We start from the raw sequence: 22,770 nt of genomic DNA, 5'->3' as shown, positions 1-22,770 counted from the left end.
AGCAGGCTCCAGGCTCTGAGCTGTCAGCATAGAGCCCAATGCGGGGCTTGAACTCATGAACTGCGAGATCATGACCTGAGCTGAAGTTGGATGCACAACCGACTAAGCCACCCAGGCACCCCAAATACTCTCTCTTTTCTTCCATTACTTTTATTTCAGGGGCTTTTCAAGGAGTACAGTCTTATTGGAACACTTTCACGTCCATCGCTTAGGTTGCAGTCCTCTAGCCCGTGACTACTCTACGGGAGGAGAAAGCCTGCCTTTTGGCTGGAAGTTTGTACCCTGGCTAGAATGGTAATAAGACCCAGAAACTTGATGCCCTCTCTTTATTCCTGTTCTTATACAAAGTTGTCTTTCTTGGGCAAGGGACAGCCACCTAAGTGACCAGCACAGCTGCCAACCTTAAGACTCCTGTGTGAGGTTTCCTCCTCATTGGTCTAACGTGATGCCTTCCACATCCCTGGTCTAGCTGCTTCTGGCTGTGTGACCTCCGCTGGGAACCAGCCAAAACCGGTACCCAATTGAATTAAAACCCAATAGGGGACTGTTTACTAGGAAGTTGGCTGTAAAGACTGTATGTGTTGGAATGTTGCTTGGATCATGATAGATTTCGTTCTTTACTGTTTTCTATCAATGTCCTCTGTCAACTACCTAAATTACAAAATTGGGTGCAAGTTAATGATACATATACTGGAAAGCATAATAATAGTGCAAATAGTGCACCATACACAAATTTCTTAGCTTTTTAGAGTATTTATAGATTAAAATTAAATTTTATTAAAATATTAAATATAAGCTTTTTTAAGTTAAAGCCCCAAATATAAGATGCAAGCTAGACAACCAATAATTTAAAAAAAAATTACAATCTTGCAAAGTATAAAAAGGGGAAGAATTTTTTCTATGAAATATTGCATTAAAATGCTGAAATTCTGGACTTTTTCCTCTGAGTGGAGAAAAATTACACTTATAATTACCAGACTGTCATTGGTTATCCCATATTTCCTTAGATACTCATAAAGACCTCAAATGGAAGATTTTAAGTAATGTTCAGTGTTGGGCTTTTTAAAATCTAGACATTATTTGTTAAAATGTGAATAGTGGCTGAATAACTTATTTAGAAAAATCTGTTTTCTAAAAATAAAGACACTAGAATATAAGGATAAACCTAGAAGAATATTTATTGAAACTTAATTTTGGTACCAAGTATCCTCATGAAAATGGGTAATATATGAATTTCTATTACTGATTGATTCAATTATGATATATCTCCATATGGAATATGATGTTGCTATATAAAAACTACATATAGGGGTGCCTGGGTGGCTCAGTTGGTTGAGCGTCCGACTGGATTTCAGCTCAGGTCATGATCCTGGGTTGGTGGGATTGAACCCCCCATGGGACTCCACGCTGAGCATACAGCCTACTTAAGATTCTCTCTCTCTCTCTCTCTCTCTCTCTCTCTCTCTCTCTCTCTCTCTCTCTGTTTTTCTCTCTATCTCCCTCTCCCTCTCTCCTTCTCTTCCTCTTTCCCTCTCCCCTGCTCGTGCACACTCTCTCTCTCTCTCTAAAAAAAAAAAGCTACATATAAGTACATATGTCTATGCTTCATGGAGAAGGTATAAGAAGGATATATCTAAAAGTGTTTTTAAAAAGTATGAACACCTGTTTATTATTTGGGGACAGTGGGTTGGGAGAGAGGGAGGAAAAGATTATGAACATTGCTTTACACATTTCTTTATTGACTTGTTTTCTGTGTGTATGATTGTTCTTGTAATTAGAAAAAAAAAACTTTGAAACATATTTAAAGAAATAAAAAAGAAAGAAGGAAATAAATGAGTTAACATAACTCATGTAATTTAGGAAAAAACAAATGCTTTCTTTCTGATTGTTGCTGTTAACTACCCCTACCACCAATAATTAGATTTTTTAATTGAATTTTTATTTTGAGGTAAATGCAGATTCACCTGAAGTTATAGAAATTATTCAGAGATCCTGTGAAGTCTTTACCCAATTTCCTCCCTTGATAACATACTAGAAAAACTGTAATACAGTATCGCACCAAGGTACTAAGATCACAGGTCTTATTTAAATTTCCCACCTTTATGTGTACTCATATGTGTGTGGGTGTATTTAATTCTACACAGTGTTATCATTTATGTAGGTTCGTGTATCCACTCCTGCAATCAAGACATAGAACAGTTCCAACACCGTGAAGATCCTTATTATGATTTTTTTATATCTGTATCTGTCTTCCTCCTCCACCCCATCCCTAACCCATGGCAACAACTACTCTCTTCTTTATTTCTCTGGTTTTGTCATTTCAAGAATATTATATAAATGGAATAATACATTAAGCAACCTTTTGGAATTGATCTTTTTTTATTCAGCATTATTCCCTTGAGATTCATCCAAGTTATAGATTATATCAATAGTTCCCCCCCCCCTTTTATTGATGAGTCATATTCTGTGGTATGGGTATGCCAGTGTGTTTAACCATTCACCCACTGAAGGACATGTGGGTTGTTTCCAGTTTTTGCCTATTATGAGTAAAGTGGCTATAAACTTTCATGTACGAGTTTTTGTATAAATACGTATCTTCACTTCTCTGTGATAAATGCCTAGGAGTGCAATTGCTAGGTTGTATGTTAGTTGCATATTGAGTTTTTTTAAAGAAAACTGCCAGACCGTTTTCCAGATAGGTTGCACCAGTTTACATTCTTACCAGCAATGTATGAACAATCTACTTCCTTTGCATCTTCATCAGCGTTTGATGTGCTTGTTATTTTATAGGAATTTTGATAGCTGTTCATTGTGTTTTAAGATGTTGCTTTGAGTATTCTTTATTCTAAGAGTCTAAGATCTCTAGGCTTATGAAGATAAAATGAACCTTAAAAAGCTTTTAATCCCAAAGGATATATAAATATCTAAAGTAGAACTTCAGTTCCTCATATTTTTTGAGTCTTTCCTCGAAAAACTGAAGGCATATTTCATTGTTACTGCCTCAGGTAAAGTATGAAAATGATAAAATTCCAGTTATTTCAACAAATATAGCAAATATTTATTGAGTGCCCAATGTACAATAAGCACAATTCTAGGTGCTGACACTATGGGAATGAAAAAAATAAAATGCCTGCTCAAATGGGAAGTATATTATTGTTGATGTCTAGGGACACCTAATAAATAACACCCCCCCCCACCTCCTACCCCAATTGATTTGAAAACAACCAGTAGGCACAGGAGTTGGGAAAACCAGAGATTAAACTGTGTCCTAAATTACTGACAAAACTATTTGGAGAATATAGCTCAGGTTGGTGGAAATAATGGGCTTCAGATCACTGTACCTGATCTTCAGCAGAATTCCCTGCAAAGGCACAAGAAACTGTGGAAAGGCAGAGGCCACCCCCCCAATGCTCCTTATTCGGGAGCACCCAGTACAGATATTCTCTGAGGTAGGCTTGTCCCAAAGAAAGGATTCAGAAGGGCTGGGCCAGATATTCTCAGGTTTTCCCTCATAACTTCATCCTTCAGACAGAGTCAAGTATTTTACTCTAATAGAAGCTTCTTCACAGAGAAACCAAAGGACTGGGAAATGGAAATTCTCCCTTAATGATATTACTAATCATCTTCGGCTAAGATTTAAAATAAAAAAGATCTCATAATGCTGCCTCACTTAACCTTCCAATTTATTGGGTGACTTTTATTCTGGAATATATTGGCTACTATTTGCAGACTCCCACATAGCTTTTCTTAAATGTAAATATGGAGTCTACTTGGAAGGTTGACAAAGAGGAATAGGAAATCCCAAGAAGAGTGGCCGTATGTTACAAATTAGACATATATTTACTTAAATTATATAATAGGTTTGGGGTTTGAAGGCATACAATAAATGTTACTTTTGTTTTCCTTCTGTGTTTAATACCAATTTGGAGATAGACACAAACCATTTAGACAGATGGCTATCAAAATATGAGCTTAACGCAGATGAGTGATACATCGCAGGATGTGGCAATGATGACATGTTGATCCTCAGAATTAGGTTTACCCACCAAGTTACAGACAGACTTAACCAGCCACAGACTTCCCTACATGGGCGTTCTTGTCTTGTAAAATGTATGCCTTGGAAGAGCAAACCAGAATGGATTCTCAATGTAGACAGGAAGGTTTTCAAAAGGAAGAAAAGTGAGGGGACTGAGGGTCAATTTCTTGTTGCACATCTTGTTAGTCAGGTACAGCTCTCCATCCTGTCCTTCTCTCCCAGAGGATGGGGAGAGACTAGAAGTGTTCAGCAGAAATCTCACTTTAGGGAAATTTGAATAGTGAGGAATAAATATTTCTTTCTAATGGTACATAACTTAAAACTAAATTCTGGGGAGATATGCTGATGTGTGGCTTTTCAAAAGTAAAATAAATAAAATAATTAAAACAAAAAGTAAATTCACAAAAATAAATAACTAAAGCTAATTAAACTTAAAAATGATGTTGGAGGAATATGGAAAATAAGGACAAGAAATGTATAAGGTAAGTTGTGTGTGGAGTGTGGGCAGATGCATCAAAAATTAAGAAACTTTTAGAAAAGTACAGCATAGAGAATACAGTCAATAATATTGTGATAATGTTGTCAGGTGACAGATGATAACTATATTCATCATGGTGAGCTTTGCATAATGTGTAGAATTGTCAAACACTATGTTGTATACGTAAAAGTAATATAACATTGTCCACTATACCTCAATTAAAAAATAATTTGAACAACTGGGGCACCTGGATGGTTCAGTCGATTAAGTGTCTGACTTTGGCTCAGGTCATGCTCTCACAGTTTGTGAGTTCGAGCCCCATGTCAGGCTCTGCTGACAGCTCAGAGCCTGGAGCCTGCTTCAGATTCTTTGTGTCCCTCTCTCTCTCTTTCTCTCCCTCTGTTTCTCTCTCAAAAATAAATAAACGTTAAAAAATAATTAAAAAACAATAATTTAAAATACCTTAAAAATAAGGTAAAGTTGCTGAGGCCTTCTGTTGCCCGTTAACATGAAAGCAGATACGTTTGCCAATCAGTATATGAATTTGATAAATTGTGTGTTCATAAAACCTTAAATTATCAGTAGCTTCAAGAAGAGTCTTCATGATTAATGAAATATAATTCAATAGGTGATGAATCATTAGTGATGACTGAGGTTTGCTACATGCCAGGAGATAATGAATTGGGGATTTTTGGACATCATATAGTAAGTTTTGCATTGTAATGTTATTTGTATTATTATTTAGAATCCAATACATGTATCCCTTTTCTCTAATCTCTGCTAAGCCAACTACCAAAGGTTGGATCAGCATAGATCCAGTGGAGGGAGTACAGGCTTCACAGATTTTCTAGAGAAGGGAGAATGTCTGTAGCCCTTCATGGGATACCAAAAGATGTATATCACAATTATCCCTGCAACTTGTTAAAATAGATAATATCAGCTTCCATTCTAAAATATTCTGATTCAGTAGATCTGGACTGTGGCTATGGAATCAGTCTTAGTAACAGGCTCCGCATATGTTACTAATGAAAGTGATTCTTGAGAAGATCTGTAGGGACTGTGCACATTCTCTTTCATGCTTTGTACCATCATTAACTATGCTGTCAACACTTAGCATTAAATATGTAGGGTTTTCCTTCAAACAGCTTTAAGAGATGTGCTGTGACATTCTGGAGCCACTTATCCCATTTGTACCCCCAGAAGTGATAGAAAGATCATCTCTGGAAGACCATTTTTAAGGCTATTCTTATCTTTGAATTTGGGAAGTTTATCAGTACTGAGAAAGTAGATAGTACAAACTATTGCTTTGTTTCCTGGGGTGCAATTAGATATTTTTTCAGATGCATTTTAATGTTATTAAATCCTGTTTTCTTTTGACTTCCTTCTCATTGAGTGGTTTTCTTCTGTTCAGAAATAAAGCAGATGTTACCTTGACTGAAGAGATGGTGAGGGAAAGTACTGATGCTTTTTTTTTTTTTGAGTCTATAGTGGAAAATACTATTAAGAGAGTTGAAGAGTTTTCAAAATCCCTTAAAATTTTATCAACACATCCAGGTTGCTAAATATCATAGAACAGAACAGTTGGGAGACGGTCAGATGCAAAAGTTCTTGTACTAGGGTGAAACCTTAAAGGGCATGGGCAAACATGTACATTGTTTGGAGATTATGCATTGGCATTAGAAGTCTGCTCATTTAGGCATAGTCCAGAGAAGCTTGAGACTCCAGCAGAAACATAGCTTTCTGCGCAAGCCTTGGCCACAGTTAGAATAGGTTAATTAGACAGATGAACCAAAAACTATACTCCTGGTCATAGCCTGTTCATGCCATGTGGAAGATCCACAAAGTTCTGGTTGCTTGTGGGGGAAAAAAAGGAACCATTGAGGAGGCTGACACTAGAGGGTCACATACAGTCCCTTGATTCCCAGTTGCATCAGGAAGAAAGGTAGGAAAGGAGAGAAATTAGAAAGACTAGGATGTTCACATGAAAGAGACTAAATAACTAGTGAGCCAGCTAACTAAACCAGAAGACAGGAAGAAACCATTGAATGTTTAAACACATTTCCCCCCTAAAATTTTATTAGGCATGAGTGGGAATATACAGTGATAATCTACCTCTAAATCTGAATATTCATTATAAGGTTCTGTCTTTCTGTTCAGTCTACCCTGAGATGGAGTCTACCAAGCATGAGGTGGGAAATTCACATGGATTAGCCCTCAGAGTTCTCAGTTATTTGTGAAAAGTGCCAATGTTGAGTACCAGCAGAATGTTGGCATTTAAAGAATGCTATCACCACCATACCACGAAAATAGTTGCCAGGAATAAAGTAGCTTCATAAAAATACATGTTTCATCCACAAAGATTTTCCATCAGCTTTCCACTATTTTTAATTTCAGCAATTTTTAAAATAACATATGAGATTGTGAGTAAAACTAAATTGAATTCCTGGAATCCTAAGATATAAGATAGAGCCCTTGAAATAAAAGATGAAGTCCCAAATTTTCTGTCTCTGTCCTGGTGGCTTTAGAGCCAATGGTAAGATTGTGTAGTGATAGCTATCTCTTTTTCAAACATTTATTTTCTCCCATTCACTAAAAACAAAACAAAACAAAACAAAACAAAACACCAATAGAGAGTCTAAGTTGTGGCCAAATTATCCATATCATTAATGTAATTTTCATTTCACTTTGAGATGATTTTTATAATTAAAATCTCTTGCTGTTTTTGACCAATTACAAATAAATGGGGACCACAAATCTATACCATAAATTTACCAGAACCTGTGGTGCAGTTTTAAAGATTGTTGCTTGTGGAAATAATGACTTATTATTTCCACATCTAGATGTGTTCCCAACTAGACCATGGCACAGATTGTAAGTCATTCATTCTTTTCTCAAGGTGGCAGTAATTACTTTCACATGATTCTGTAGTGATCTTGATTGCCCTGCCTTTGTAGGCTGTGGCCCATTCATTTAGTAAATATGGGGGGAAACAAGGTATTTGGAGAATTTCATCCTTTTTTTCTCTTTTCAAAAGAGAGAGCATGAGATTTTCTTAATATGTCTCCTTCACAGATCTTATCTTTGTGGCAAAAGTACTAAAATAACCTGAAAGAGTGGTAAGTATTCAGGTATCCACATTTTTAATAGCCATGCCATGAAATGTCATGTTTTAACTTTCTTTTCCTCTAAACAATCTAGTGAGCTAAGTCTGAGCATCATCAGACTCTGTCACATCTTACAGTAATGGACCTCGCATACTGCTATTTGCTGAACAAAAAACTTTCTTTTATTTATCTTATAATTATGTTTATTGTGTTGCAGAAAGTTTCTGTTTCCATCATGTCACTGTTAAAACAGGTCAGTGCATACTTAATTCATTATATAAACTCTTCCTATAAAGACACCTGTCATATGATTGAGCCCCCCCCCCCCCCCCCGCAATCTATCATGACCTGATCTTGAGATTTTTAATTATATCTGCAAAGGTCCTTTTTCCAATAAGGTCATACTCATACGTATTGGGGATTAAGACTTGGACATATTTTTTATTGGCAGTGGTGGTGCCAATCAACTCACTACATATCAACTCACTACCTTGACTTAATATTAGTTTATTTGTTTGTGCTCATTTTCACTCCCCCTCCCATTAGAATGTCAAGACCATGAGAACAAGGATTAAATATGTTTTGTTTATATTAGTGCCTTGAGCAATTTCTGGCATACAGTGGAGCTGAATAAATATACAGTATGTTGAATGAATAAAAGGGGAAACTGGACAAGATATAGGAGTTATATAATTGGAGTCAAAAGAAAAACTAGGGAAAGAGAATTTGGAAATTGGGTCAGACTTGTGTGAAGAAATACACAAGTGTCTATTCATGTCTTCTGCCCATTTCTTCACTGGATTATTTGTTTTTTGGGTGTTGAGTTTGATAAGTTCTTTATAGATTTTGGATACTAACCCTTTATCTGACATGTCATTAGCAAATATCTTCTCCCATTCTGTCAGTTGCCTTTCAGTTTTGCTGATTGTTTCCTTCGCTGTGCAGAAGCTTTTTATTTTGATGAGGTCCCAGTAGTTCATTTTTGCTTTTGTTTCCCTTGCCTCCAGAGATGCATTACTGGGCAATCAAAAAGAATGAAATCTTGCCATTTGTAACTACGTGGATGGAACTGGAGGGTATTATGCTAAGTGAAATTAGTCAGCCAGAGGAAAACAAAAATCATATGACTTCACTCATATGAGGACTGTAAGAGACAAAAAAGATGAACCTAAGGGAAGGGAAACAAAAATAATATAAAAACAGGGAGGGGGACAAAACAGGAGACTCACAAATATGGAGAACAAACTGAGGGTTACTGGAGGGGTTGTGGGAGGGGGGATGGACTAAATGGGTAAGGGGCAGTAAGGAATCTACTGAAATCACTGTTGCACTATATGCTAACTAATTTGGGTGTAAGTTTAAAAAAAAAAACAAACAAGTTATTAAAAAAAAATAAATACAGAAAAAAATGGTGCCCTGAAGTAAAGAGTGTTTGCATAATTAGGGAGTGATTGCTAATATCAAATGTCAAGTTGAAAGAGGCATGAAAAAAGGCCTCCTAATAATTGTATGTTAGAATTCTTTTGGTTCCAGTGAAGATCTTCATATCATGTGGAAATATGTCCAAAGCTGAGACAGGTTTTGCTTATGTATTCTGGTATCTTTGTGGCTCTTTCACCACCTTGTTAGAGTAAGATAAAACAGATCAAGAAGGAATTATTTCCTGTCACTGGATTAGAAATCATTGACTTTCTTTTTTTTAGTAGTATTCTTATGGAATCTCTTACCTTCTGGACCCATTGAATTATCAGTCTACCTCTCCTGTGTAGATTTGGTGTTTGATAATTATTGGAGCCTATCAGTATGTGTATTATTTCCCAACTCTACTTTTTAAACTGAACAAATGTTTTTACCCTCGTTAGTTCTTTCCTGCTAATTCCAATGCACATATTCTGTTATGATGTTTTGTAACATTTCTTTTCCATTGATAATATCTAAACAGCAGAATTTAAAATAATTAAAAAAATAAATTGAGCCTATTCTTAATAGAAACGTGCAAGTTGTTTCTAGTATATAAATAGTAGCACTTAGATGTGAAGAGTAAATATGTAGAAGTATGTGTTTGATTCAGTAATTATAAGAATTTATTAAGTTTTGGATGATAGTGCAACATGCCTATAACATGTCATTTGCAGTTCTGTGGCTGCTTTGTTGATGAAGAGAAACATGTACAAAATAATGTAAGCACTTCAATATTAACTACATTGGAAATAAGATGAGTTTATCATGTGCCAGTGTTCCAAGTGTTATTATCTTACAACATTTTGATTGTTCTAGCTTAATTTTTGAATGTATGTGTGCTATATAATTTATATAGTCCACATTTTGCCTGGTACAACCTATCAAATGTAAGACTGTCCAATTTTTAAAAATAATTCCAGCCTATATCATGTGGACATTACATATTTAGGAAAACAAATTACTTTCTTTAAATAAATAAATAGATGCAATCATTCTTTAGTTTCTAGAAAATCTAAATAATTGCTTTATAAATTTTAATCAAAATAATTCACTCAGAGTTTTAAAAAAATTTGAAATTAATGTTTTCCTTGGAATTATAGCATTTAATTTTCTTTCTTTTTTTTAAAAAAAATTAATGTTTATTTATTTTTGAGAGAGAGAGAGAGAGAGAGAGAGAGAGACAGAATGTGAGTGGGGGAGAGGCAAAGAGACAGGGAGACAGAGAATCCGATCCAGGCTCTAGCTGGCCCGAGCTGTCAGCACAGAGCCTAATGCGGGGCTCGAACTCATAAACCATGAGATTATGACCTGAGCCAAAGTCGGGTCAGACGCTCAACCAACTGAGCCATCAGGTGTCCCAGATTTAATTTTCTATTAGCATCTTCAAACAGGACTACATTCATTTATGCAATTTAGAGTAACATTATTTCTTAATTATTTTATAGATATATAGTAGTAACTATAGGGAAACACTATTATATAAACTATATTATGTTATGCCCAGAATTCGTGATCCCCCAAAGACCACCAGGGAGCCGAATCTGATGCAAAAGCAAAGAGCCTTTATTCAAGCTAGCTCGAGCTCAATCTTCTACCTGCACCGATGCAGCGGTGAGATATCGGAGAGAGAGCGAGTTTCAAAAGCACAAAGGTTTTATTGGGGTCTAGGGGCAGTTGGTGAGGTAATGGCTGTGGCCTTAGCCGATTGGCTGGGGAAGGGTCGGAGTCCTGTTATGCAGGTCGCTGTGTGTGTTTTGATCGGGAAGTTTGAACAGGTGAGCAGGAGGTTACTCAAGGGGAGGAGGCGTGGTCAAGGTGGAGGACACAGAACAAGATGGAGTCGGCTGGCATAGGCCCGCCCTTTCATATTGTATAGTATATAATTACATAATATGCTATTATAATTAAAGATACGTACATAATTTTTATTCTGTGATCATTTTTTTTCTTTTTTCAAATTCTGGAAGCTAGCTCTTTTTTTTTTTTTTTTTTACATCGGAATGTTTATTGAAGCACTACTTTTATTTTTTAATTTTAATTTTGTTTGTTTTCTAAGTAGGCGTCACACACAACTTGGGACTCAAACTCATGACCTAGAAATCAAGAGTCACATGCTCCTCTGACTGAGGCAGCCAGGTGCACAGGAAGCTAGCTCTTTTACATATATTTTTTGTTAAGTCTGTTAAACAATTTCTCCACTGTGCATCAGTTACCATCTTTGGAGACTTCATAAAGTCTATCAGTGAGCTTTCTAGCATTCTGATCTTACAGTTTTTTGCCTACCTGAACCCTTTTCCTTCATTCCACTTCAGCCCCTTTAGAGCATGGAAAAGTTTTTGTTGAGTCTACTTTGTCTCTTTGGTAGGCCTCCCTTCCTGCTGTGGTGCAACTGACTCTTCCTCCAAGCGTGTCCCCAGGAATGCTTCTTACCCATTAGGGTTTTACTTCACTGGCTCGCTGAATGCTGGCTCATTCCTTTGCATTCACTATTTGCTTTTGGTATCCTCAGTTTGGGCCATCTCTTTCACCCTATATCCAGTTTGTTAGTTGGTCTTCTCTCCAATCACTTGATGTTAGCATCTCCCTGAGGCCTCAGCTGAGAAGAATGTCACCATCAACTGTAGATCTTCCAATTGTGTTAATGCTCTGACCCCTCCAGCAAGGGAGGGCCCAACCAAAATTGAAAACTCTTAGATCCAGTCTTTGAACTCTAAATCATCTTTTCCCATGGATATTTTAAGACGTCATTCCACCAACTCAGAATCCTTTTGGTCTATCACCTTTGTTCTGTCTCCATGTGTTTTGTTGACACCCCATAATCTGTCATTTTCACAGACCTTTCACTAGTACTTGGGGACTCTTAGCTATTGATAACATCCTACTTCCAGGATATCAAGCATTCATAAGAGTCACTCCTGGAATCCTACTCAGAAGGTGGACACTTTTAGTATGACCTTTCTTGGCTGTCATCCTCTCCCTCTCAAGAAATTTGTGTGTCTCAGGGTGCCTGGGTGGCTCAGTTGGTTGAGTGTCCAACTTCGGCTCAGGTCATGATCTCACAGCGCGTGGATTCGAAGCCTGCATTGGGCTCTGTGCTGACAGCTCAGAGCCTGGAGCCTGCTTTGGATTCTGTGTCTCCCTCTCTCTCTGCCCCTCCATTGCTCATCCCCTGTCATTCTCTCTTCCTTGAAATAAACAAACATTAACAACAACAAAAAAAGAAATTTGTGTCTCCACCAAACACAACACCTGTGACTCAAGAGGAGATGTATCTCCTTCTGAAGACTAACAATGTACTAGATTCAATTTACCACCATGAAACATGCCTTTTATTTTGCCTTCATCCTGTACCTCTTCTTTCTATTTTCTTTTTGGTTTCATTTTATCCATTCCATAAAAATAAATACCTAAATAAATTTAATAGGATTCACTTAACCTTAACTCCCATGCATGTTAAACTATTTTTAAATCTTTGCTTTAATACCCTGACATGAGGTAGGAACACACTAAATGGACCTTACCACCGATTTAATATTTTCAATTTATAATCTATTTTTCCCACCTAAACCCTCTACTGAAACTGAAATCTTCGGATAAATGGTAAGCCTATGCAATAACCCTCACAGCATTTCTTATTCTCTCTCCTCTTCTATTCCATTAGAGCCACTGTCATGCCCTTATTTCAGTTTTTTTTTTCTTTAAATTTGTTGTTCTTTTTCCTTTCTGTAAGAGAGGCAAGTAAGAAAGTGAGGAGGGGTCTAATAGTTATAGATGGTTAGCTATGTACAAGGCATGGTGTTATGTGATTTTTATATACATCCTGTCTCTTTCATTCTTCAGGACAATTCTGTGGGGAAGATATTTTTCCACTCAAAAAGTTCTAGCAATTTTTTCAAAGTTACACAGACTTTGGTAGAACCAAAATCTGGACCTTTGTTCTATCCTTATTCCATTGCATGGTGACCTCATATGTCATTTTGTCTTTCCACCCACAAAAGGTAAGTATCCCTGTACTTCTGTCCTCTGCCTTGTTTAGTTTGTGACATTTGTCTTCATGTCTTGGGTTTATATACGAATTGCTCCAAAGTCTGTATCTTAAGCCCAAATGTCTCAAAACCCTCTGGGTTCCTTCTTTCCCTCCTTCCTTTTTATCTCTTTCCTACTCTTCTTCCTTTCTTCCCACTCTCCCTCCTTCCATCTCTTTCCTTATTTGTTTTAAACATTTTTTGAGTATTCGCTATATGTTCAAATGATAAGTGTTTCACATGCATGGTCTTCCTCACAAGGCACACATACTGGTAGCTCAGTTTTAAATAGGAGGAAACAGAGACTTAGAGAAGTTATGCAACTTGCCAGCGGTCAAACAGCTAGCAAGTGTAGAATTAGGCTGGGAGCCCATTTTCCTCTGAAATCTTTGTTCACTGTCTCATGCTGCTGAGAGATTACTTATTGTTTTCTAGACATGCACACTCCTTTCCTACTGTTGCCCTTGCTTATACTATTCTCTCCTATTCTGTCAGAATTCTACCCATTCTTCATGGTGATCTCCAGTGGACCTTTTCTGGAACCCTTGATTGGATGTGATTTTTTTCCCATTCTCAGCTCATAGCACTTTCCATCTTGTGTATTTATTTTCCTGTGTGCACATATATATTTTCCTTCTGTGATTGTGTAAGTTCCTTAAGGTAGAAACTGTCTTTTACGCACAGTAGGTGCTTTCAATAAATCTTATTGTATTGAGGTGAATTGCAAACTGGCAGTGCATTTTTTTTTAAACAAACAAATACAGCAACCATATATTGCAAATGCAGTATTAGTAAAAAGGCAATGAGAGGCAGAATTATTTTTATCACAATTTAGAGATTAATGAAATATAGACTGCATTAGTATTTATTTATTTCATGGCTTTGTAGTTTGCTAAATTTCTTTTCCCTTTTACTCAAATGATTATTCTCTCATCGATAGGATATGAACTCCTGGAAAATATTCATTGTTAACATCTACAGCTTGTTGATTAGAAACAATTTCCAAATGGCAGTGAGCTCATTATATATGATAGTATTTTAATATCTTTTTAGTTTTTTGGTAATTCCCTCCAAATCCAATGAAAGAATTCCAAGCCTGTTGTCAAACTTACCTAATATAATTAAGCAAGGCACCCACAAGGGTCTGATCAAACAGGGTTGTTTTGCATTTCCTGTTTGTTTTATTTTTAGATTCTCTGATTTCCAGTTTTGGAGGTCAGGCTTAAAGCATTTTCATGGATGCAATTCCCACAGAGAACCATGGGAGATTGGTGTAGGAGGGATTGCAGCCTGGGTATAAAGGAATTGTGTTTTGCCTTTCTTTTCTTTATTCTCCAGCTGCTGTTCCTTAAATAAAACTTTAAAAATAACTTTTATAGGGTGGTTAATACATTCCTACCCTGTGGGGACAGGCTACATTCTCAGCTGCCCAACATTTTAAGCAGGCTGTAGTAATTTGGGTAAAGAAACAGGCTCTTGTCTTAAGTCTTGAAGAATTGCCACAGGGTCAAGGCCAGAGCAAGGGAAGTGTGGGCGCTGGTGAACTTGCATTCTGCATATACTTCCCTAGAGGCTGCAGAAAAAGGGAGGGGCCGAATTTAGGTGGTCGGGAGTGGGGCAGAGTCATAGGGATAGGCTGAATTTCAGGACAAAAGAGGGAATGTCACAGTTTTTAAATTTAGAAGGTCCTATGGCTTTCTCAAGTAGTTTCTTTTATCATTCCTTGGCCCACTTCTTACTGAGTTAAACTTGAATATTTGGCAATGTGTGCAGGTAGTGTATACGCTCACTATGACTCCATATGAAATCCATTGTGTTTAAGTTTCCCAATTTTCTTAGGGGAGCCAGTTGGAAAGAGGTATGTTGGAGGCTCTAAAGTCCCACTGGTCCTTTATGTATGCCTAACTACCTTCTGAGCCACAGGTGGAGCAGTACTGTGTGCTGTCACACCTGCCCAGCTTGCCCCAGGTAGTAAGCACTGGATCTGTGAAGCTACTGGTTTGGCTCTTTGTACTGCATAATCTACTGCCTTGCTCTATGAAAGAGATTTGGCTTTCATGGAAAAATGAAAACTGGAAGGAAGGAGGGATTCGACTCTCCTCTCTACTCTGAATAGTTATGCCATGCACATTTTACAAATGAGGGAATAGGTAGGGTATAAGAAGAAAAGTGGGCAGAGAATTTACATTTAAGTGCCTTGTATGTATCAGGCACTAGTAGCTATCAGTATTTTTAGCACTTTATAATTTAAAAAGTGCTTTGACTTATGCTGTTTGCTTTTCATAATAATATGTGAAGTTTGCGAAGCAGATGTAATTTATTCCCACTTTTGCTGATGTAGATACTAAAGTTCAAAGTCTTCAAGCAATGCTCAGGTTTAGGTAGTACAGAGGTTAACTAGCATGTAGGCATTTAATGACTTCAGGCTGCCTAGGCACAGTAGGTACTGAGCACCTAAATAATTAGCTAACAAGTTTTGGCATTTTGTAACTGTTTAACAGAGTTTTTAACTGATAAAAGCTAGTATATGTGTCTATAGAAAATTCCCCAAAGTCTACCACACTAGATTGTCATTATGGTCTGTTTCCTTTCAGTTTTTCTTCCCCTGGGAAAATACAAATATGTACAAAACTGGTATTATATTCTGTATATAGATTTTTATTCTACTTTTTTATACTACTGTGTTTGCCCCATGGTTGCACTGTCTACATTATACTTTACATAAAATCAATACATACATAAAGTAAATAAATACATAAAGTACATAAAGTAAATAAAATAAAAAAATGTATTTTTTATAAAACTAGATAGAGTTATATATTTAAATAATACATCTATTGTATTGTCTTGTCTTCATGTCTTGGGTTTATATACGAATTGCTCCAAAATATCTATCTTAAGCCCAAATGTCTCAAAACCCTCGGCGTTCCTTCCTTCCCTCCCTATTGGATGTGATAGCTATATGTAACTTTATCTCTTTTGTATGATAACATACTTATACTGTAATTTATGTAGTCATTTTTCTACTATAGTTTTCATTTTTCTACTATAAGAAATACAGCTGTTATTTAAAAATGCTTAACACAATCTTCTCTTTCTTTCTCATTATGTTTTTAGACTAGATTAGTAGAAGTTAAAATTGTATGTATTGACATCTGTTATCATGTGTCTACAACATCCATCTTGCTTCTCTTAGAAATAGCATCTGGATTTTCCTTTGTAAACTACCTTTCCTAATCTCTATCCCTGCCAGTCAAGCCCTGATTCACACAGGGTGAATCCCATACCCAGCCCTTGTCCCAAGAAGTTGAACTTGTTTCCTCATCAAAGTGATTGTTTCACAGGGGGAGCATGTGGCCCAAGTCATGCCAGTAAAATATAGTGAGGTGTAATCTTGGGATTTTACAGTAAACTATTGGGAAGTTCAGGTCCTCTTTCTGCTGGCTCAGTGAGGCAGCACAACATGGAGTCTCAAGGGCAGGTTGCCATCTTTCACCTTGAGGGAAGGCCTGCCTCAGGAAAAAAAAAAAAAGAAAAGCCATAACAGTTGAAAGCAGACTGGACATGGAAAGAGATTCATAATGCATGTTTGAGCAGGGGGATTCCATATGAGCACTGCTGGGATTTTTACCTATGTGAGCCAATCCATCCGTTTTCTCATGACAGCATTTTGAGTTGGGTTTTTGCCCTTGTAAGCAGACGTGCTGATTTATGATTTAGTACACTGGCTTCATATGTGAAGGTCTTTAATACATCTTGCGATTTACTTTCTGACAGCACTGTGAGCCATGGAGTACTTATTTCTGTGTATCAATATTGACACAAGTAATACGCATTTTAAGTGTGAAAACATTCCTTTTCACTTCTAGAATATTTTTCACGTGTTTAATGATCTTTTATATTTCTCCTGTGATTTGTGTGTTCTCTGATTTGCCTGCTTTTTATTTAGGGTGTTAGTATATTTCTTCATATTTTAAAGTGCTTTTTACATGAAAATATTAATAAATCATTTGTATATTTGTGCCATATATGTTGCAGACGTTTTCGTTATTTGATTGTAATCATACTAATGCTACATATGTATGAAATACTAAGTATGTAGGTTTTTTTGTTATGGAGCTTTTATGTTTAGAATGTTCTTTACCTTCTAAAGATGAATACTTTTATAGTTGCCTTATGCTTCATTTTAAAATTTAGTGTATATTTCATTTGGGATTTATTTTGGTAGATAAAGTAATTTTATTTAGGAATAGTTTGGATGCAAGTCACAAGAATTGTGAAGCTTTCAAAGGTTAGGTGACTTCTAATGAATACAGGGATATTTCACGGAACCATGTTTGGGATGCAGTCACACTTTGGGGAGAGACAGGGAACCAGGATGGGTATGCTGTTGGGATTCCATTCTTTTTCATCTCTGGCCTATGCCCTCATTCCATTTCCTCATCCTTCCCATTTGTTTTCTCTACTTCCTTGTCCCAGTGGGAACCATCCAACAATACAGAGAAAGACTAAATCTTCACTTCCAGTCCAAATTCCACTAAAACGGCCCTGTGTTGCTAGTTTGGATATGGTGCTTAATGTTGCCCTGAAATGAGGTCACATTGGATGAACCCTGGCTTTTAAGAGTCCATTCTCTGGATCAAATTCATTATCAAAGAATCAGGGGAAGGGTAGTTACCGGGGAAGGGGTAATATTTTGAGCTGCAGACACAACCAGTAGGCATGTGGTCATTACATAGATGAAGACCTAACTTGATTATTTCCCAAATAGCTTTCCTAACAAGTATTGGTGTTCTATCCTTTCACTATTGATTTACAATGTTTTCTTTGTCATATATTAAACTCATAAGTGTGTTTGAGTGTGTGTATTTCAAGACAAAGATTTTGTGACATATTGGTTTCTGTCAGTTCTCATGACAACTTTATCAATTTCCCTTTCTTCTTCTTTCCAAATTTGTTGTATATATATTCTTCCATTTATTCTTCCAGGAAAATTTTGTTGCATATACAAGTAAAATATATTTTTTAATGTTTGTTTATTTTTTGAGAGAGAGAGAGAGTGCATGAGCAGAGGCAGGGCAGAGAGGGAGGGAAAAAGAGAGGGAGAGAGAGGTAGATAGAGGGAGAGAGAGAGAGAGAGAGAGAGAGAGAGAGAGAGAGAGAGAGAATCCCAAGCAGGCTCTGTGCAGAGTCCCATGGGGGGCTCATACTCACAAACAATGAGATCATGACCTGAGCTGAAATCAAGATTCAGAGTCTTAACCAACTGAGCCACCCAGGTACCCCACAAATGAAATACTTTTATAATAATTATTCTGACTTATTAAGGAAAGGTATTGTTTTTATTTATTTGTCTTATACCTGGCTACTTTTCTAATCTATGATAATTCTAAGAAATTTGCAGTTCTCTTGGAATTCCAGTTATGTAAATTGTGCACTGGTTAATAATAATAGTCACTTAATCTTTTCTACTTATACCTTTTATTTCCATTCTGTGTCTTTTAGAATTGTTCAGAATATCCAATAAAGCAATAATTATGTTTATGAGTATTGTTATGAGCAATAATATTATTTGATATCTAATGACATTTACCATATGTCAGGTGCTATTAGAAATCCATTATTGCTATTATTCTAATTTTGCTGATGAAGAGACTGTGACTTGGAGAGGTCAATTAAATTGACCAAAGTTACACATCTTATACACGGTAGAGCTGGCATGCAAAAACAGGTCTATCTGACTCCAGTAACCCTATTTTTAATGATTATCTAGACTACCTTTTTTAAAAAGGAAAATCCAATTTAATATTTGAAGGTATGCTTATATACTGAGAAAGCCTAAGAGAATTTTATGACAAAACATGAAAGGTTTCTTGCATTTCTGAAGAGGTCACTAGTAAAACTATCTGTCTTTGAAGTCTTTTGTAAAAATGATTAGTCAATACTTTTTGCAAATTTCTCCATGGTTGATGGTCTATTCAAGTTTTCTGTTTTTCTCCAGGTTAGTGTTGATAGCTACTTTTTTTCTTCCTAGAAAATTCTCAGTATAATTAAGAATTTCATAATTACATGGAATAGTCCATGCAAATTTTGTTTCAAGAAAGAGCTTTAATGTACATAGCTGTGCCCTTGGAGTGAAGTGCATAGGTGACAGATCTCAAAAGTTATTTTTTAGGGTTTTACACCTTCCATGTGTCAATTCCAGCGCCACGGCCCCCTCGAGGAAGTTCTTCGTGGGGAGGGGGGCATGTGGAGGGGGACAGGAAGATGTATGGGCGGAAGAAGAACCTGGAGGAACTCATCACCACTCTGAACACGACCATGGTGCTGGCTGACATGACATCGAAGTGGTTTGTGCACCCCCTCCCCCCCCGCCCCCACAACTGCCTAATCGACTTTGTCCGACAGAAGCTAGATCCCAAGATTGCTGTGGCTGTGCAGGACTGCTACAAAGTGCCTAACGCAGCCTTTACTGGGGAGATCAGCCCTGCCATGATCAAAGACTGTGGAGCCACGTGGGTAGTCCCGGGGCACTGGGAAAGAAGGCGTGTCTTTGGGAAGTCAGAGGAGTTGATTGGACAGAAAGTGGCCCATGCCCTGGCAGAGGGACTTGGAGTAAACCCGTGCATGGGGGAGAAACTAGATGAGAGGGAAGCTGGCATCACTGAGAAGGTCGTTTTTGAGCAAACCAAGATCATCACAGATAATGTGAAGGACTGACTGGAGCCTATGAGCCTGTATGTGTCATTGGTATTGGCAAGACTGCAACGCCCCAACAAGCTCAGGAAGTACAAGAAAAGCTCCAGGGATGGCTGACGTCTAATGTCTCTGACGCCGTGGCTCAGAGTACCCGTAGCATCTATGGAGGTTCTGTGACTGGGGCAACCTGCAAGGAGCTAGCAAGCCAGCCTGATGTGGATGGCTTCCTCGTGGATGGGGCTTTCCTCAAGCCCAAGTTTGTGGATATCATCAATGCCAAACAATAAGCCCATCCATCTCCCCTCCTTTTCCTGATAAGCCAGGGAGTAGGTAGCTCAGAAGCCCAGTGACTGTGCTCCTACCTCCCACACATCTCCACCCCGCACATGCTTCTGATGGTGTCACCTGTCCCCTTCGTGGCCAAACTATACCCCTTCCTTATCATTTACATCTTACCCTATAATGGTTGGGACCAGGCCAGTCCCTTTTCCACCTACTGTCATGTTTGGAACTAAACATGTCACCAAGGTGGCTCCTCCTTGGCTGAGAGGTGGAAGGTGTTGAATTTGTTCATGGGTCTCCTCAGTCCCCAGTGAGGGTAGGAGAGAGAAGCCATTCTCCTCCCCCATCTTGTGCCATGAGACAAAGAGCTGAGAGAAAGTCCTGTTCTCCCCACAGAGGCCAGGGGTGCTCTTCTCTCCCATGGTGCCAGCGCCTGTGTGTGTTGTATATGTGAGCAATCTCACTGTGTGGGGAAAATAAACACCTGGCACTAAAAAACCAATAAACAAACTTTTTTTTTTTTAAATAAGAAGGAAAGAAATAGTGTGCAATGCAATTGTTAAATCATATCCAAAGGATTTCCCTTCTCATTCTTGATTTAAGAAAGCCAATGTATCAGAAGTTGCCAGATGCATGCAAACTTGTTACCTTTTTGGCATTTGAGCATATTTTTACATTGTGTATTAGTACATCATCTAAATATGTTAACATAATAACTGCAATTAGTACACTCTGTAAACAAATGTGCATTTACTCTCAGACTATGGGTATGAACAGATTAAATGTACTGGTAGAGCAGCCATTGGAGTATGCCCAAAATACAATAGGGTGGATTGTGTCAGTCTAGTTTGGCATATACAAAGACAGATGTGTCTGCTGGCATTCTTTAGACACAAATCTTGGCAAATTCAGATGAGAAAAATTGGCCTGAGTTGACTGTATTTTCAGTATGGTTGAAATGTAGTAATTAGTGACTTTATCAATAAAGCAGATGGAAAATTGCATTCAATTTTGTAGCCACTCTAATTTTATTCTAGATATAATAATGCATTCACCTGTTGGTATTTTGTTGTATTGATCAAGTAGGTTGCATGGTTGAGAGTAGTGAACTTAGAACTCAGTTTTGGTCTTAACTTTGACAGTGATTTTCAATTTTGGACAGATACTTTATGTCTTAGAGCTTTATTGGATCATCTATAAAAGATATAATGATACCTATATGCAGTCAAGGAAAGAGAAAACATTATAAATTTATTTAAAAAAAAACATTTTATTGAGGCTCAAACCAAAAGGGCCAGAAAGTTTAAACACCTTCCTCAGGGCACAGAGTTTACAGGGGGATTTAGACCATTATCCTCTTATAATAGAATCTAATTCTAGATTCTATACACTTAGTGGCATTGACATGCTTTTAATTAAAGCTGTAGCAGCTGAATTAGTCTTAGTATCTAATTAATTAGCTACTATTAATTTTGTAAAATACATGCATTTTTGTTTGTTTTACAGATCTTTAAACATTCCATTAGTGACTGAAAGAACAGTACTCATAATAGTAAGAAAACGTTAGATTAATGCATTTATATGTAACTGTTACTTTTCGTACTGTATGTTAAAAAGAACTGGGTAAGAATTGAGGATAAATAATTAAACGTATGTGGCAGATTTGTGTTTTCTAAACATGGCCACAGTATGTCCTATCCCATGCTTTGATTTTATATGTGATTTTGAGAAGGGAGTCTTTTACTTGATCTTGAACTTAGATGGACTTGTGACTGCATGGAAGTGACCCTCTGTGACTTCTGAGACTGGTCTTAAAAGGCAGTTCAGGTTCTGCCTTGATGTCTTGAATGTTCGCTGTGAAAGCCTGAGCTACTATGTAAGCAGTTCAGTTTCTCAGAGGCTGCCATGCTGTGAGGAAGTACAAACTGGCCTGTGTGGAGAGGTCACATGGGGAAACCATGAAACTACATGAAGAGAGAAATGTAGCCAGTCCCCACCTGTTGCAGCCCTCGTTACTGTCTACTTGAAACCACAGCCCAAGTCAGAATCACTCTGCTGAACTCTTCCCAAATCTCCCAATTTCCTATGGTTGGGAAAAGAGACATGCATTTAATGGGGTGATTTCTGAGAAATAGGCAGATGGAGCCTTCAAAAAAAGTTTGTGTCTAATTTTCTCTTTGAAGTCATCTACATGGTTGTAATAGAAAATCTTCCCTCCCTTGAGGCAAACTGCTTCATTATCTTCAGGAAAGTTTACAGGACAGACCCATATTTTGAATGAGTGGCTTTTGTTTTGACTTGTTAGAAATTACAGAATGTTCTGGATTCTCCATCTGGGTTGAAGCATTGTAGGCAGGTACAGAGCACTCTGAATATTCAGATAATCCAAAACTGAGTTCATTCAGTGGAAGCAGCTGCTCAGAAAGACCAGAGGTTTGGGAAGGTATTACTCATCTAAAGGACATGGAATGAACGAGCAGTCAAATAATCTAGTTGAGATCTTAAGACATAAGCAGACGCCAGTTGACATCTGGGCTACATGTGTTCTACAACTGATGTTCATCAACAAGCTATTCTTTAACATCACGCTGGATGGCTGTCTAGGTGTTAATCCATCTTAGATATTGAGACTGAGCAGTTTTTCCGCCAACTTTATGTAAAACATCATATTTGAATGGAATGGTC

The 22,770-nt window shown here is 37.4% G+C and overlaps 1 pseudogene; it reads left to right on the top strand.

The window, feature by feature from the left end:
- Nucleotides 1–21,088, top strand: part of LOC131508550 (triosephosphate isomerase-like) — a 28,062-nt pseudogene extending 6,974 nt beyond the window's left edge.
- Nucleotides 21,089–22,770: the final 1,682 nt, after the last annotated feature.

Source organism: Neofelis nebulosa, chromosome 4 (assembly GCF_028018385.1).
Source record: "Neofelis nebulosa isolate mNeoNeb1 chromosome 4, mNeoNeb1.pri, whole genome shotgun sequence".
NCBI classification, from domain to species: Eukaryota; Metazoa; Chordata; class Mammalia; order Carnivora; family Felidae; genus Neofelis; species Neofelis nebulosa.
This window is presented reverse-complemented; position numbering and strand designations above follow the sequence as displayed.